The sequence below is a fragment of the Pongo pygmaeus genome, chromosome 5 (assembly GCF_028885625.2).
Source record: "Pongo pygmaeus isolate AG05252 chromosome 5, NHGRI_mPonPyg2-v2.0_pri, whole genome shotgun sequence".
Classification (NCBI taxonomy): Eukaryota; Metazoa; Chordata; class Mammalia; order Primates; family Hominidae; genus Pongo; species Pongo pygmaeus.
The window spans coordinates 81,291,604-81,309,505 of NC_072378.2; positions in this window are offsets into that span (position 1 = coordinate 81,291,604).

The following is a 17,902-nucleotide window of genomic DNA, read 5'->3' on the forward strand; positions in this document are numbered from 1 at the left end:
CACTCACACTATACAGCCCCAGCAGGCAGACTTCAGCAGGCACAACTTCCCCTGCATGCCCAGGCTTTCTGGCATCCCCTTCCCACTCCTTCCAGTGGACTCGGGCTGGTTGGGTTCGATTCTGATAGAACAGAGATCATTTGGCCTGCCTGTAGATCAGAGAGAATAGCTTTGGGAACCTGGAATGGCAAAAATTTATACACCACAGCAATGTGGTAAGGACAAAGACAATGTGAGCTCTGTTACTGTCACCAGATGCCAATCAACCTTCCCTACTTGAAGGAGAGTTTTAACTTCAGGACTGGCTTTGCAGATTTTTCCTTTTCATCTCACATATAATTCGTTACTACTCACCTTCTTGCTTTTAACTGATATTTAGTATATAATTGAATTAAGCCAGACATCAGGATCCTAAAGTGTTTCTCAGAGAGTTTTGTTTGTTTGTTTGTTTTGTTTTCTATTTGCAAACACCGGTCTTCATTGCCCCCAAATAAAACAATTTAGGAGACTATTTAAAATAGATTTTCCAGGACATCATATGTGGCAAGAACTTTGAGAATTCCTAGATATTATGTGAAAATGTGCTTTATGCCCCAATGCACAGGATAAAAAGTCCACGAGGCTGCCCAAAGCCACGTCTTCTACACTCCCCTTTAGGATGGAGCCTGATCCTCTAAAGACTGGACTAAGAGCAGAGATGAAGACTATAGAGGAAAATGAATGCTAAGGGTTTTGGGGACTTACAGGAATGTAAGGATAGTAAAGGGACCATGATTCAGAGCTCCCTGGAAGTTACTTATTTCCATCCTTTCTTTCACTCTTTCTCCTTCCCCTCTATTCACATTATTTGTCGTGGAAAGAGTAAAATATTTGAAATTTGGGTTAAAAATCCTGGCTTCACCATTTCCTACTTGGTAGAGTCTTTCTTGCTTATAAAATGGGAATGATATTCACTTCACAGGTTGTGAGGATTATGTGAGGGAACATTTGCGAAATGGAGAAACATAGCCTGACATGTAGTAAACACTCAACAACTAGAGCCACTTCTACTCCACTTGTTCAGATGATGCTAGAAACTCCTTTAATTACAAAGAAAAAGCATTTCAATTAGAGATTAAGAAGTGAGTAAAATTCAATTTGATATATCAATAGAGTCTATACCAGATTTTGATGAGACTTGGAGCTAAGGTCCAACTGATTTTGGAGATTTCTAACAAAAAATGCTTTAGTATTTTAAAATGTATTATTACTTTTAAAGACTTGTTATCTCATTAGTAAATTATAAATAAATGGTAAGTTATCTCATTTCTAAATGGTAAATTATCAGAAGGAAAATAGGAGAGAGAATAAAAACTTGAGGCAGATGAATTATCGCCAATGTTTATTGAGTTCTTATCCTTGTCAGGCACTGTTCTAAGGGTTTTTTACATGTGAATCCATCCCATCTAACAACACTCTGATGTAAGATACTCATTGTCTTAATCACACAGGCAAGGAAAGTAACTGTCCCAAGATCACAAAACTATAAATAATAGGTCTAGATTCAAGCTCAGGCATTCTAGATCCAGAGGACACACTCAGCCTCTTCACCACTTGCCTAGTCATTAGTTTCTAGATATTGACTAATCAACAAAATGAAATCATTATCCTAGGATTATTTTATTCAATTTAAAAGTCTTCTTTTGGTAACCAGCAGCTCTTATTTTAAATATATACAGCATAGCGCGCGCGCACACACACACACACACACACACACACACACAAACACAGTTGGCAATTGTCTTGTTTATTCATAATCATATTATTTTTAAGATACACAATATAGGAACCAAGTAGTAAACCCCCTGATTTTACTGACAGAAATTAGGAGACATGACTAAAGTACTAAAGTCATCCAGTTAATTTGTAAGAAAATCATTATTAAAAGTTGGGGTTCTTATCTTCCAGTTCAGAGCCCTTTGCTCTATTTTACTGTCTTATAGTAATGACAACATTGAGGACTCACTGTGCGCTCTGTTAAGCTGTAGATTAAAGTTATCCTATATAATCTTTCCAAAAATCCTATTCGATGTTTTTATACTCATTTTACAGATAAGCAAACTTATATGGCCTATGTATGTATAAGCCAGTCCATGTTACTAACTTTCACATTAATAGCACTGCATGTACCAGATTTATTAGTTAATTTAAATAAATAGACAACCCGAGGGCTTTCTATTATTTTTGGGTTATTTCATTTAGCACTCTTGTCAATTCTCTGAGTAGTACCCATCTCTGTGTAAGACTACATTGAGAACATTAGCATTCTATGCTACCTATTAGTCTTATTTACATAAAAACAAGGAATAAAAGCAAAAAGTTCCACAAGCTAAAGAGCCTCTCCTCTAAGTAAAAATCAGTTGGTAGGCCGGACATGGTGGCTCATGCCTGTAATATCAGCACTTTGGGAGGCCGAGGCAGGCGGATCACAAAGTCAGGAGATCGAGACCATACTGTCTAACATGGTGAAACCCCATCTCTACTAAAAATACAAAAAATTAGCCAGGCGTGGTGGCAGGTGCCTGTAGTCCCAGCTACATGGGAGGCTGAGGCAGGAGAATGACTTGAACCCGGGAGGCGGAGCTTGCAGTGAGCCGAAATCATGTCACTGCACTCCAGCCTAGGTGACAGAGCAAGACTCCATCTCAAAAAAAAAAAAAAAAAAAAAAATCTTTTGGTAAAAGCATTAGAACTTATTTTCTGTTTTATGATTTCTTTCAAGAGCCCTCATTATTTAGAAAGCAAATGTTAGAAGAGCTGAACTTCCTCTGTGTGTGCCATAAAATCCAGTCCACATCTGTGTGCTTTTCAAGCATGTGAATCTAGCCACCATTCTGAAGGAATAGGGAAACCATTCAATAGTTGCTGTATGAAGAGGAATAAAATGCCAGTTGGAATTAGAAGGCAGTGCAGAATTCTGTTAACATTTGCAAATAATGCTGGCTTGTTTGTTTCTACTTTTGGTTTTGTATGTTGTTGTAGTTATTTTGTAATCTCTTCTCTTCTATTGCTCAGTTTAATTAACTGCTCATCAAATCATCTTTCGATGAGGCATATCAAAAGGTGCTGCAGGACAGCACTTTCCACTTACAACCTAGGGGAATGTAATGGACTCAGGCACAGACACTCTGAGGATTATTTAATATTAAATGCAAATTAGAATTAAATTATGGTTATTCAATGATTGATAAATAATTAAATTCATTATAAATGAATTAATAATTATTATTACCAAATTAATATCAAAGTGCAAATCATCTGCGAAATCAAAACTCTAAAGAGGAAGCTTAAAGACAAGAATGCAAACTGATTTTCTGAACTAACTCTACATGGACAATTCCTATTAATATTTAAGGAAGAAAACACACAAAAACCAACAGTCACTCATTTCCGGAATTCCAACTTTACTGGGCCCTCTGGGCCAATTACATTTGTTTGATTAAAGTCAAATGCTGATTTAACCTTCAAGATATGTTATGCTCTGGGGGCAGCTTCACACATCCCTCCCACCCATAACCCATTCTAAAAAAGCAAATACAGTGTGATTATGCTAAATAAATAACCTCATAAAAGAATTTTATGCTTGTGACAAAAATCATTTATTCCTAATTGGACATACACAATACATCTTCACATCATATTGTATATAAATTGTTAATTGACATTCAAAAGGCTGAACTTAAATGAAGAAAAAAATTAAAACATTTGGAAAAAGGAAAGATTTGTGCCAGTCAGTTTTGAACATGTACCTCTCAGAAATTAGGAACACACTTCTTATTAGTTAACTATAAATAAACCAAAAGAAAAAAGAAAAAAAACTGGGAGTATTCTGTGTTGTGTGATTCAACTCTGTGACCTGGGAGCTGGATTCGTGATTGTTTTATTAGCATGTAGGCAGCTTTTAAAACTCTCAGAGGACAGTTTGCACTTTCAATTGCATCCCCACTTAAAAATGACTATCAGTGACATTCCTAAAGTATATCCTTGCTTAACTGTAAGACTTGAGGGTGTCTTTAGAAGAACTCCAATCTCACAATCCAGGACTTACTTAGACTTCAGGAATAACCCTTTTAATCTTAAGGAGATTCCGTAACTCTGTTGGTCTATGTTGGTAATAAGTTGTGGAAGGTTATATTTTCCAAGGTGTCTGCAACAACAGCTCATGTTCCACATGCTCTACTACAATGTGTTTCTTACTCTTGAATCTGTGCAGGGTTATGATTTGCTGATAACAGATGGAACACAGCAAATTGATGCAACATGACTTCATGACTTCCAAGCCTAAGTCAAAAAAGCCAATGCAGCTTTCACCTTGCTCACTGGAAAGGTTGTTTTTGGAGTCTTCTCCTGTCATATAAAAATTTCAACTATCTTGAGACCACCGTACTAGGAGGAAGCTTAAGCCACATGAAAAGACCACATGTTGGTGTTCCCATCAATTGCCCAGCTGTATTAGTGTGTTCTCATGCTGCTAAAAAAGACACATCTGAGACTGGGTAATTTATAAAGGAAAGAGGTTTAATTGACTCACAGTTCAGTACATGCTGGGGAGGCCTCAGGAAACTTATGATCATGGTGGAAGGGGAAGCAAACACAACCTTCTTCACATGGCAGCAGGAGAGAGAAGAATCACTTCCCAATGAAGTGGGAAGCCCTTTATAACACCATCAGATCTCAAAAGAACTGACTCACTATCATGAGAATAGGATGAGGGAAACTACACCCATGATTCAATTACCTTCATCTGGTCCCTCCCACGACACATGGGGATTTTGGAAACTACAATTCAAGATGAGATTTGGGTGTGGACACAGCCAAACCATATCACCAGCTGAAGTGCCAGTCCATAGCGAGCATCAACCACAGTATACATCAATGAACAATACCATGAGATCAACCATGTTCAATAAGAATATATTAATCACATATAAAGTTTTAAATTTTCTATTAGCCATATTTTAAAAATGAAATAAAATTAGTGAAATTAATGTTGTTAATATATTTTACTTTACCCATTATATCTAAGAGTATTATTTCAACATATAATCAATATACAAATTATTAACAAGATAGCTTATTTTATTTTCCATACAAAGTCTTAGAAATAGTGGATGTGTGTGTGTGTGTGTGTGTGTTTTGAACTTAGAGCACAACTCAATTCAGACTAGACACATTTCAAGCACTCAATAGCAATGTGTGATTATTGCCTTCTCTACTGGACAGCACAGCTTTGGAAAATTCCAGCCTTCAGCCATCAAATTCTCCTCCACTCCCACAGCAGCTGTGGAGTCTTCCCAGTTAAGCACTAAACAATGTAGAGGTCTCCCCATAATCTTGACACACAAGACACAGGTTTTAAGCTGCTAAGTTTTGGGATAATGATTGGCACTGATAGTGGAACCTAGGTACTACTAGGAATGTGGGTTACGAGAACAGATGTGTTTTTTGTCCTCTGTTTAAGCTGAATTATTTTTGAGAAAGATTAAATCATAGAATCTTAGAGGCCCTTAGAAAACGTCTTAAAGAGTGTTTATTTCAACCTCTTACCTAGTGCTAATAATGTCTATATCATCCTCAGAAAATGGTCTACTCATCTTTGCTTGATCATTTACAAGTTATACCTAACAAGAAAATGTATTGAATTTTTTAGTGATTTTCACTTTTTGAAATTTTCCTTTATATTGAATTTTTAAATGGCCTTTTCATAACTTCTCTTCACCAGTGCTATTTTGGCCTCTAGAGCTACAGGTCTCATCCCTCTGATGTAATAGCCTTCAGACCAGACAATAAATACATTTTCTCTGCCCATATATTACCCCACCTCAACCCCCATATTCCTTTTTCTAGGCTGAACACCCAAATTTCTTCAATTGCTCCTTGTAAGACATTGTTTTAAAAACTTTAACCACTAGAATAAACTCCCTCAGCTCTCCACTTTCTGACTCTTCATAAATCTCAAATCTTTCAAAGTAATACTCAAAAGAGTATGCTCTAGATATGGCCTGGCCAATACACAGTTGAGTAGGATGGTTAGTCTTGTTCTAGATGATGTATTTTCATGAAGGTAAGAAAGATTGCTGCTCTCCAAAGGTATTTTAATGAAGCCGGGGCTCCCTCTATCTAAACACAAAGGATTGGTACTGATAGTGGATTAAGAAATAGCAGGGACTAAACAAATAGTCCCTTAGCTGCATGCAGCACCTTAGAGCCTAGGACTTAAAATTGGAAGACTGACTTTGATTTCAATTGGCAATTTACTAGATATGTGACTTCAGGAAAGTTGTTTATACTGTCTGTGTCACACTTTATTAAAAACAAAATCTTTATAGGAATATCATAAGAATATCCTAATATAGAAATATGACATTTTTGGTAGTCATTAAATGAACTATGTATAAATGATTTGCAATCTGTAATTATACAAACATAAAATCTTTTTTTAATTACTGTCAACCTAAGAATAGATCTTGATGCTTATTTCCATATAAGTTTAACTTCCTGATTTTGACTTATCATCACAGGTTGTGGAAAACTTTCTTTAAAATATTATTTAGTCTGGTTTAGTAATTCAATAAATACTTACTAAGCATTTATTCAGTATGACACATAGCATATTGGTTCTCCTTAGAAAGTCGACAAAAGTTTCAAAGTTCCCAGGTTATCCATCAACTGCTTACAGATCCATTGGAGTATTTTAATCAAAGGAGTAATTTGATTTCGGACTCAGGATGCTGTTCTTTGTACCTGATGATCCGGAACCCTGGGTCAGGTTGCCCAGGGCAGCAGCAGCAGTAGTCAGTAGACCTAACTCCACTTTAGGGCTGCTAACAAGGAGCTACCCATACAGCTTCCTACTCCATTCCAAAGCTCTAGCACAGTCTGAGTGAGCCAAACAATTACCACAGGATAAAAGAGCCTTTTTAATTAGTGTAGATGTTGGATCTGGAGACTCTGGGACTCAGACTGGTGCAGGGCAGTAGGCTGTTAGGTATCTGGAACTTAATCATGGAGGAGACTGCACTCCTCTGCAAGGCTTCTAGTGGCACCAGACTCAGGAACAAGCTGTAACATTTGGACTTACTACGTCAGTCCACAATGTACTCCCACTGAAAAAGCCTAGAAGAGAGAAGCATATTTTCCATGCTCCTTCCCTTTATTTCATTTTCTTTTCTGTCTCATACAATAACATTCATATAAAGTATAGTAACTTTAAACTCACTGTGAATGGCATGGCAGAGAATGGCAAGGTATTTTTCTGATATGACCTAGCATAGGTATATTACAGATTTCTCCCTGTCTACAAGTCATATATGCTTAGAGGGACCTTCTGGATCAGCTAGTGTGACATACTCAATTTATAGGAGAGATTGAGCTTTGGAAAATTAATTTGGCAAATTAACGGCAGCACAGACTACAATTTCCTATCTAATGAATTTTCTCTATGCTGTACTGATTAAGCAATTGAGTTAAGCCGCTGAGAAGGTCACAAATACACAAACATACATATATACACTCAGGCATACACATATTAAGTTGGAGTGTGAAAGAAACTGAGACAAACATCACTTATAATCTGATTCATGGCAGTTTCTCTTCATAAATGGAAACTGGATGGACCGGTTTTGCATTTCTGTTTTTTTTTTTTTTTGAAAGCTGCAATGAAGTGACTGAATTGATCCACCCTCATGTACACCCATTCTTAGTTGCATACACTATCCTAAAACTCCACTAACATCTACTGAAATATGGGGTCTTGCACAACTCTCTATTAAGTGGCATTGAAATTAGAATTAACAAAGCAGAATGGGATCAACCATGCAAGGTTTCCAGAAAGGTAGATCTTTAAGATGGTAAGAGCAATACATCCATGTAGAAAAATGAGGATAACGTGAAGTTAAACAGCTTCTAAAAACATAGAAGCGGAAACAATCAAGTGGTATGAGAAAGGTGGAAAGCAAATAGTCTTGGTTGGGGCAGGGGCAAATGTATGGAAATCTGGTAGAAAGTGATGTGAAAGGGTGGCCACTGTCTCGGTACCATCTAGATATGCATAATGGCATTATGCCGCTTCTACTGCTTATTGCACAGGGCGGTAATACCAGCAGTGAAAACAATGTGGAGGCAGTTAATATTGTAATATCATATGGGGCAGTTTCCAAAGTTAAATGCATTTCTCCCCAACATGGAGTTGGTTAGAACTAATTAACGTGAAATCCGTTGTACAAAAAGAGGGAGCAAAAGTGCTCACACTTCACTGAGTTTTTCATCTAAGTGATTCTGTGAAATCAAAGCAAGTACTGTACTTGAACTACTCTGTCAGGAACTATATATGCCATGCATTTATTAGCATTTCATGGTTTATCAAGCACATTCACAGATACATTTTGTTTCATCTGACTTTCACATCAATCCTATGAGTTAGGCTATTATTATTCACAACTCACAGATGAACAAAGCCCAGCCTTGAGAAATTTGGTGAGTTGCCTGAGGTCATTCCGCTTGTGGTGTCAGTGCTGGAGCTCAGACCCAGGTTCTGAATCTGAATCAAGTTATCTTTCCACTGAACCATTTCAGGGAATAATAAGGACATCTCCTTGGGCCCACCACCTTGGGTAGCCTTCTGACAGAAGGGACTTCTGTTAAGGTGTTCCTAGCTACCATAAAGAGTTGAATGTTAGACCAGAGCTGCCTTCTCTGCAGGACACTTTATAATCTGTCTGTCTGATAGCTCACATGGGTGAGTCTGCAATACACAACAGGACAATGGGTACTATGATAGAGTTTATGTATATAGAAGCTTGGAATGTCTATGACCCTTTGTATAGCAAAATGGCAACTTGAAGAATTGTTTTAATAGGATTTATTAAAATTTTGACCTTTATGCTTTCTGGGGAAGATGAGTTATGTAGACAGCAAAATGGATTTACTTTTTAATTGGCTTTTCTAAAATAATTCGTCTCATTTTGCATTTAGTCTTCAGCTGTTGCTCCGATGCCTAAAATTTTATGTTTTTACATTTTCTGAGGCAGACATTATTAAAATATTCACTGCTACTTGATATTTCAGTGCTTCATTTTTAGGAAATTGATAATATTTTCAAATTATATACCAGAGTGATTGTGTCAATGCAATTTCCTTTTTGTTTTTACTGTATTTACTTTATTCAAGATGCTTTTTGCTTTCTTTACTCAGACACATATCCTTGTGTGATTTTTTGTTTGTGCGCTTTCTAATATTTTTTTCTTGCCCAGTGGCTATTACTATTTTGCCTTGTTCAAAACTCATTCATGTTGATTTCAAAGAGATTTTTAAAAGAACTTCAAATATTTGTTCACATTTTAATGTATGAAGCAAGTCCTGTCATTTATCTAACAATGACCAACATTGCTTCTTTAAATGTCTCCCCAAAACAGGTCCTCCCCAGTTCTTCACTTTACCTCAAAGAATCAGAATGACAAGGAAAACTTTAGCAGGAAAAGAAAATGGTCTTCCTATAACTTTTTTAAAAACAGCAATAAATTGTATTATTGGCAGCATAAGAAAAAGTCTGTGGCTGATGACGTTAACAAAGTTGACATAGTGCCATTTGAATTGACTCTACTCCTAGACAAGCATAAGTAGTATTTACTCAGTTCTAGAAACTGTGATTCTCAGGTTGAATCTGAAAATAAAAACCCAACAGGTCTGTCAATTTTTATTTTCTTAAATCTCAGGCTGATATTTAAAACCATTGAAAGACAAAATTGGCTGTTTGATAGTAGCAGCATAGTATTATAGCTCACACACTTCTACTCGGAGAAATATGATGCCCTAAGAACAAAACTTTGACACAGAGCTTAGCTATTTAAGGTTCATAATACCCTGAATTTGTAGAGTATATTTTGGTTTACAAATATTGCTTTGAAACTGGCAGCAACCTTAAGAGGTTTGCAGAGAGCATACACTGTTAATCCCAGTTTAGAGCAGAGAGGAGTGGAGGTCAGTCAGAAGGTCTAAATGACTCACAAAAGGGCAAACAACTAATTAGAGGAAGATCCAGGTTTCCTAATACCTAGTCCATATTATTTGTACTATTTCAGTTGAGCCATTTTAAAATTTCTATGCTGTTAGAATATTTTTAGACCAACAAGAAGGACAATTTCATATGGTCTCTCAAATGTGCTTCTTGCAATGAATATTGTCATTGTTGGTAGTTTTTATGTGGGAATATGGAGTGTGGAGTAGGAGGAAACAGGTTTGAATTTTATATAATTACTAACTAGTTTGAAAATATTTCATGACAATGTGACTGTATTTAATATTATTTTCCTTCTACATAGCAGGAGTTCAATTAATTAATTGTGATACTTATTAAAACTGTGAAGTAAATATTTCCACAGAAACTTCCAAAACTTATAAACATATAGGGTTTAAAAATTGGGGATGAGGAAGATACATCATTAACCCATATTATCAAATAAAATATTTAAATACACACTTTGCATTCTAATCTTCCTGAAGACAGTTTATTTCTTTTTATATCTGAGATTCTGTATTCTAGTGGACTCTACCTCTGATTTATTTTAAAAGAAATTTTAATAGTAATCAGAATGGAAAGTCAATAACTCAAACTTATCAGAATTGAGAAAGGTTCTAGCTTAGGAAATTTGTCCCTATTCACTCAGGAAATAGAGAGCACTTAATCTAAAGGAAGATGCTTGCTCCCATTCAAGAGGGAGAAATGTTGTTCTCTGTTGCTTGAGTCTCTCCCCAGCCCAGCGCCTATCCCCTAACCCAATTGCCATCTCCAACTTCAGAGAGCAGCTTTAGTAAAACACTCTGGCTCAATATGTCATGCTCCCAGACCAGTGGGATCCACACACTCTCTTAAGGCCAGAAAGACATCTTTATTTGTGAACAACATGTTCCAGGAAGCTCCATACACCTACCATCAATAAAGCACCACACAGGACCTTGGGAGCTGGTGACTCAGTGGTGTTTGTTGTTTTCTTTTTTTTCATTGCTGTTTATGGAGGACCATTGTACAAGGAAAATTAAAGCTTAAAAAAGACAGTTCTGCCTGTGTTACATTGGTGGAAACTGCACTATTGATTCTCATTTGCCTCATGAGTCACCCGGGATTTTTCCCTATTTCCTGTCAATGGAAATTGTCTGATAGGGTTTTAAAGGATAAACTGTGTCTCATGGTCAGGGCAGGCAGAACAGCATTAATGGTGAAAAGCGGGTGGCTTTTAGGTAGACTGCCTGGGTTTGGAGCCTGGCTCCACAACTTATTGGTTATGTGACCTTGTGCAAGTTTCCTAACATTTTTGCCTCAAATTCCACATCTATAAATGGAGATGATAATTGTACCTACTTAGTAGAGATGTTATGAGGATTATATGGATTAATGCATGTTAAGCTCTTAAAATAGTGTGTAGCACATGGAAAGTGCTCAACATGTATTTGTCACTGTAATCAGCTCAGGTGCCCAACTAGCCCAGTGATAAATATATTCATCTTCAGAAAAACAACACCTATATGTGACTCTGTTATCTCTAAGGTATGATGACCAAAGAAGTCATAAATCAAAGGTCACCTCAGCACCACATTAAAAGTATGATCAGGACAATGTACTGAAAGAGCTCTATTCTGTAAGTGAAAAGACACAAATTTTAATCCATGTTTGCTATTAACTTGCTATGATCTTGGGCAGTTATGCATCTTTTTGTCCCAGTTTTCTGAACTATAAAATTAAGCAAATCTTCCAAAGGCTTATCCAGACTTACTACACTACGATTACTTGGACTTTGAGGGATAAAAGAAAAACCTAAATGGTTCAGTAAACTGAAAATAATTCATTCAGTGAATATTTGTGTGCCACATACAGTTGTGGGTCCTAGTTGGGGATAAAGATTGGAACAAGACAGACAAGAATTCTGCCCTCCTGGAGTTTGTCGTCTAGAGAAGAGAATCCATCAATTGATATAGACTAACAAATACAGAAAAATATTCCAGGTAGTGAAAAGTGCTGTGAGAGAACTAACACATGATGAAGGGATATGAAAGAATGGGTTACTTTAGTTTGGGTGGTCACGAAAGTTCTCTTCGAGATGTTATTTAAGTTGAGAACTGCAGGGCAAGAAGAAGCCAGCTATGTGAAGACTCAGGGAAGAGCATTCCAAGCAGAGGGACCAGTGGTTCAAGCCCAAGGTAGAAACTGGTTTGGAGTATCTGGGTACAAAAGGAAGACAATGAATGTGGGAGAGAGTGGAAGAGTAAGCCTCACAGCTGTGGGGAGGAATTCAGGTTTTATTATAAATGTGATGAGAGCCATTGTGTTTTAAATAATAGGGGTTGGGTGGCTTATTCTGATTTGTGGTTTATAGTGTCTTTTTAAAAATAAGGACTGATGCCAGAAACCTCACTGGTGGTGGCAGTCACTATTTTCTAAAGAGAGGGATGAATTACCTGCTTTATTAATTCAACAGTCCTGATCCTTTGTCTCAATTTAGCTTTCAACTGAGAGATCATTTGGCAAGTCATATAATTCATAATTGCCTCCTTTTATTATCAGAAAAATAAGAATCAAACTATTTTCTCACCTTATATTTGGAGGTATGACAAGAACTGAGATTATGCTGTAAAAGCCCTTTGAGTTGCTTTAAGGATAATGTATCTTACACATTTTCTATTCAGTGTTTTAAAATGTTCCATATTCCTATGGAAAATAGAGAGAAGAAAGGTGACAGGGAATGTAGAGTGGACGTCTGCAATAGCCGGTCATTAAAATTTCAGGCTCAGAACCAAACTACTAAATTGGTATGTGCAATCCTGAGAAAGTTACTTAACTCCATCGGTAAAATGGGAATAATAATACTGGTAATAGTACCTCATTCACAGAGTTATTGTGAATATTAAATGAAATAATATCCCACTAAAGTGCTTAGTACAGTAATTGGTAAGTAAGTACCCAGTTGATAAAACCACTACTTCTTTTGGTTCTCCATCATCCACCCTGACCACTCTATTCCCATTTTGGGGGACTCCCACAGTGTTGTGCTTATTGATGCTCTGCTATCCACTATGAAAAATGAGTGCACTGTGACCTAGTCTGGGCCAATCAGGGTAATTAAGGTGCAAAGATGATGGAGTTACTATGCTTTATTCACAGCCAGGCTCTCTGCTACACAAGAGATTCAGGTCTGTTCTCCACCAACACCATTCCCACTGCCTCAAGGTGCTTTGGTACCCAACCTATATTATCCAAATGCAATCCTCCAGCCTCTTTTTGATACTGTGAACCCCTCATCTCCCACCAATTCATTTCGCTTAGCTTCAGATAGCCAGAGTGAGTTTATTTAGTTACAAACAAATGATTCCTAGGGAACACAGGCTAGAACCTTCCCTCTGGCTCTCCCTCTAGGGCCTTCCTCTTCTCCCCTTATTAAATCTTCTAAGATGATTGAATTGCTAGAAGACAGCTAGTGATAACATCACAGCTGCCTAGCCTGGCTTAATACACATTGGCCAGACTGTCCCAAACAACCCATCACCCATGTGAATAACACTTCCTGCCACTGTGCAGTGGGAGGACCTACATCAGAGGGTATTGCTCCAGGGTCATTGCTATGCATCACAGTGATTATGGAAAAAATAAATAATAAAGAAAGAGAGAGAGTATGTGTATTTGTGTGACTGTGTGTTTGTGTGTGTTGTGCATTTACATAGAGTATCATACTAGATGCATCACTTTATATAGTTATTTTTTCTCTAACATCATGTCTTGGAGACATTTCCACTTGTGGATCTACCTTCCTCTTTACAAATGATGCATGGTTTTCCATTGTATGAATATCTCCGAATTGGTTTTGCCAGTCTCTTAATGATGGGCATATAGGTCATTTCTGAATTTTCACTATTATCAACAATACATCAGTGAACACTTTGGTACATGCCCCCTTGGGTTCAAGTACACTTTCTAAGATGGATAAGTGAGAATCACTGGCTTTCTCATGAATTTTGTATCCCTCACACACTGTCCAGCACAATATCTGGCTTTCAATAAGGCTTCAGGAGATATTTTTTAGATGAATTTGAATAATTAAAGCTTACCTTGTCCATTCTAGTTCTTGTTTCTCAAACAGAAATCCCATCCAGAGACAATGTGAGCTGAGATTAATATTGCCTATGCTGAGAACAGAGGCACCTCCTAAGTTCTAAAGAAGGCTGGGAAGTCTTTCCACAGACACAATCATATCCAATAGTAATCATAAGTTTTAAAAGACCTCCTTGAAACAGGCAGAAAACAAAATTCAAATTAGACCCAAAGAGGTATAGCTTCTATAGAAGAAATTACAGCCATTTTTTTACAGCAACCAAATTTATCAACATCTCTTTTTCTGCAGCCCAAATCCCTCCCATTTACAGATGAGAAAATTATTGTCCCCATCATAAACATTAAAGGATATTTATGCAGTGTTCATCTGCTCTACAGTTTCCATACACTTTATACGTCTTCATTCACTTGCAGCAGAGGCACATTAATAGCAAATGCTGAATGATAAATTATTTCTCATGGGAAAGATAGTTAATTTCACTGACCCCCCCCCCCCCATGTGTCACAATTCAATGCATCACTCTGGTTGAGGAAGCAGACATGTGGAGAGGAAACCACAAAAAGACAAATCAATGCAAAGTTCTGTGATCCAAGGCTAAGGTCATTTTTAATGGAATAAAAGGCACTCCAGGGCTTTAGTTATTATACCACAATCACATGCCACTGTACCCTCAACTATAATTAGAGCACAATAATACAAATCCTGCGATGTTTTCTTTAATTGGCATTGAAAGCTGAGGGAGGGATGAAAAAGAATTATTTGTCAGGTACTAAGATTTAAAAAGAATAAATTGCAACATTGATTAAATAAAACTATTCATTTTGTGTTTTTTATTACAATTTCTAATTTTACTTTGCTTGTCCCTACCTAAGCTAGTCACCAGATATAAAGCATCCTTCCCCTAAACAATGTTGAAATTAATGACCCCATTACTGTGGAGTTGCAGATAGCAACGATGAGGCTATCCCTATTTTAGAGGTTATGTAGTTTGACTGCGAGCTTCTTCTTGTTAGGGATCAATCACGTCATGCATTGCTTGGGTGGAGGAGCAGTAGAGGCAATGTTGGAGGGAATTGGGTGGCTTACTAAGGTGTGACCTTTATTGGGAGCACGTGAAAACAAAGTATGCAAAAAGTTATCCTCCTACTTCAGCCCTGGTGGGTTCCTAGTTCCTAGTTCCTAGTTTCTAGCTGGTGTTACCAGCTAGCTCCTTCAATAAACATGTTTTCTTAACATGACTTGAGCTAAATTTACTTTCCTGGTACCCTAAAGTCCCCAACTTGAAAAGTAGTCGAGTGTCAAGATTCATGATAATTTATCATAAGAAATAACCAAGTACTTTCCTGGAGTGTGAGGTTCTCTTCATGAGTGCAACTTTTGTACATTAACATGGAACTGTATTCATCTTTTATTTCAAGTTATTTGTTTCTGTCCATATTTCTTTAGCTAAGTGTAATTGAAGTTAGAAGACAGAATTTCATCCACAGAACGATACTTCTCATGAGTAATCTTACCCCACTTGGCTTCTGTTTGGTAAGCAAGGCTACTCCTGACACATGTGGCAGTCTGAAAAGTTCTTATTGAGCCAGACTGTAGAGTTCTTGGAAATCGCATACCATCTTCATGGGAATTATTCTACTCAGGCTGGGAGGAGTACATTAACTGAAGCATTTGGGAATATGTTAAATTCAATCCTTTCCAAGTCATAATTGTTTTTTGAAGGAGAGAAGGAAAAAAGGCTAAACTTAATTCAGGTTAAAGGGAAGTAGAGAAAAGAGGATGTGAAAGAAATTATTATTAAGAAAAAAAAAGTGTGTGGAAATGGATGTGAGTTAAATATTCCCTCTTTGGAGGAAAATGTGCAAACGGGGGAAAAAAGAAAATTTTCACTAAATTTAAGGAAAGAGTATTTTCTTTTTCTTTTTATTTGCATAACACTCAAATAAGAAAAACATTAATTAGTGGTTCTAATTGTTCTCATGAATAATGTAAATCACTAAATCATACGTAGTGCTTTGTGCAGTTCTATGGCAATAACTTCGACAATCTTAAGGAAAATTGATTATTTTCTAAGGAAATGTGTAGAGCCAAAATAGCAAAATGGGCTAAAGAAGAGATTGGAAGTTCTAAGAAACAATCATACTATAAGAAATGAAGAGAGATACCAAAGAAGTACTCTCTCCTTGCCCTAGGTACCCTACCCAGTTGGATGTATGAGTAGAATTTTTCCCCCAAATATTTCCTGAATAAGTAACTCTAATGTTACTTAAATTATTTCAGAGAATACAGGATGAAAGAATGCTTCATAGCTGATTTACATATAATTAACATAAATTATATGTCATTAGTACTTACATATATTTAGGGGAAAAAAGATGTTAGATTTGACTGTAAGAAAACTGAAATATATTTATGACAAAAAGCATTTTTTTAAAAAGGTTAAAAGGCAAAGCACAAACTTTAAAAATATTTGCAGCATACATGATACTATATTACTTTCCTTTACACACACTCACACACACATGCACATACACAAACACACATAAACAAATCAGTAGGAAAAATTTTTAAATCCGCATACAAACGTGGGCAAAAGGCATATATAGAAAATTTATGAAGAAATGCAAATACTCCATAGAAATGCTCTATTTATAAGAAATCAAAATGCAAGTTAAAACAAGACACCAATTTTGGATTTTCAGATTAGCAACAGTTAAAAAGGTATTCATCACTATTGTCAGTTAGAGAATAGACTTGCTCGTATAATTGTGGTGGGAAGGAGTAGACATTAGCATGACTTCTTGAGAACAAAATATGTATTAAGGCATTTAAAATATGCCTATAGCCTTAGCATAGCAGCTCTAATTCTTATTATAAATAAAAAATTGTGCAAACTCACAAACAATGGATATATAAGGATGTTTATATTGGTTAAGAACTGCAAATTTATTAAAATATCACCTCTAAACACGCACTTCCCCTATGTCCCAGGAATTACGCTCTTGGGTGTGTTTGTCCTAGAGAAATAAAAACACATTTATACACAAAAACCTGTATACATTCATAGCAGCTTTTTTTTTTTGTAATCGCCAAGTACTGGAAACATACCAAATTTCTTTCAACAGGTGAATAGATGAACAAACTGTGACTTACCCATACAATGAAATACCATTCAGCAGTTTAAAACAATGAACTGTTAGTAGGTACAACCCTTATCCTAAATAAAAAAGCCGATCACAGAAGGTTGCATATTATTTGATTCTATTTATATGACATTCTTGAAATGACAAAAGTATAAAGGTGGAGAAGAGATCAGGGATTAGAATTGGGTAGAAGAGTGTTACTGTTAAGGGGTAACAGAAAGGAGTTTTTTGTGGTGATGGAACAGTTCTATGTGCTGATTGTGGTAATGTTTACATGAATCTATGCATGTGACAAAATTTCATAGAACTACACACATACACATGCACATACATGAATGCACATAAAAACTGGTAAAATCCTAATGAGGTCTGCAGCTCAGTTAACAGTATTGTACCAATGTTGATTTCCTGGGTTGATTAAAATGCACTGTGATTATGTAAGATGTTACCATTGGGGAAGATGGGCAAAGGGTATATGAGAACTCTGTACTAATTTGCAACTTCTTATGAGTATAGAACTATCTTAAAATAAATTTTTTTAAAAATATGACTGTACCTTCCAAATTTTTATGAAATGGTCGCACTTACTTGAAGCTTTTCCTATGACTTGGCTCATTTTCC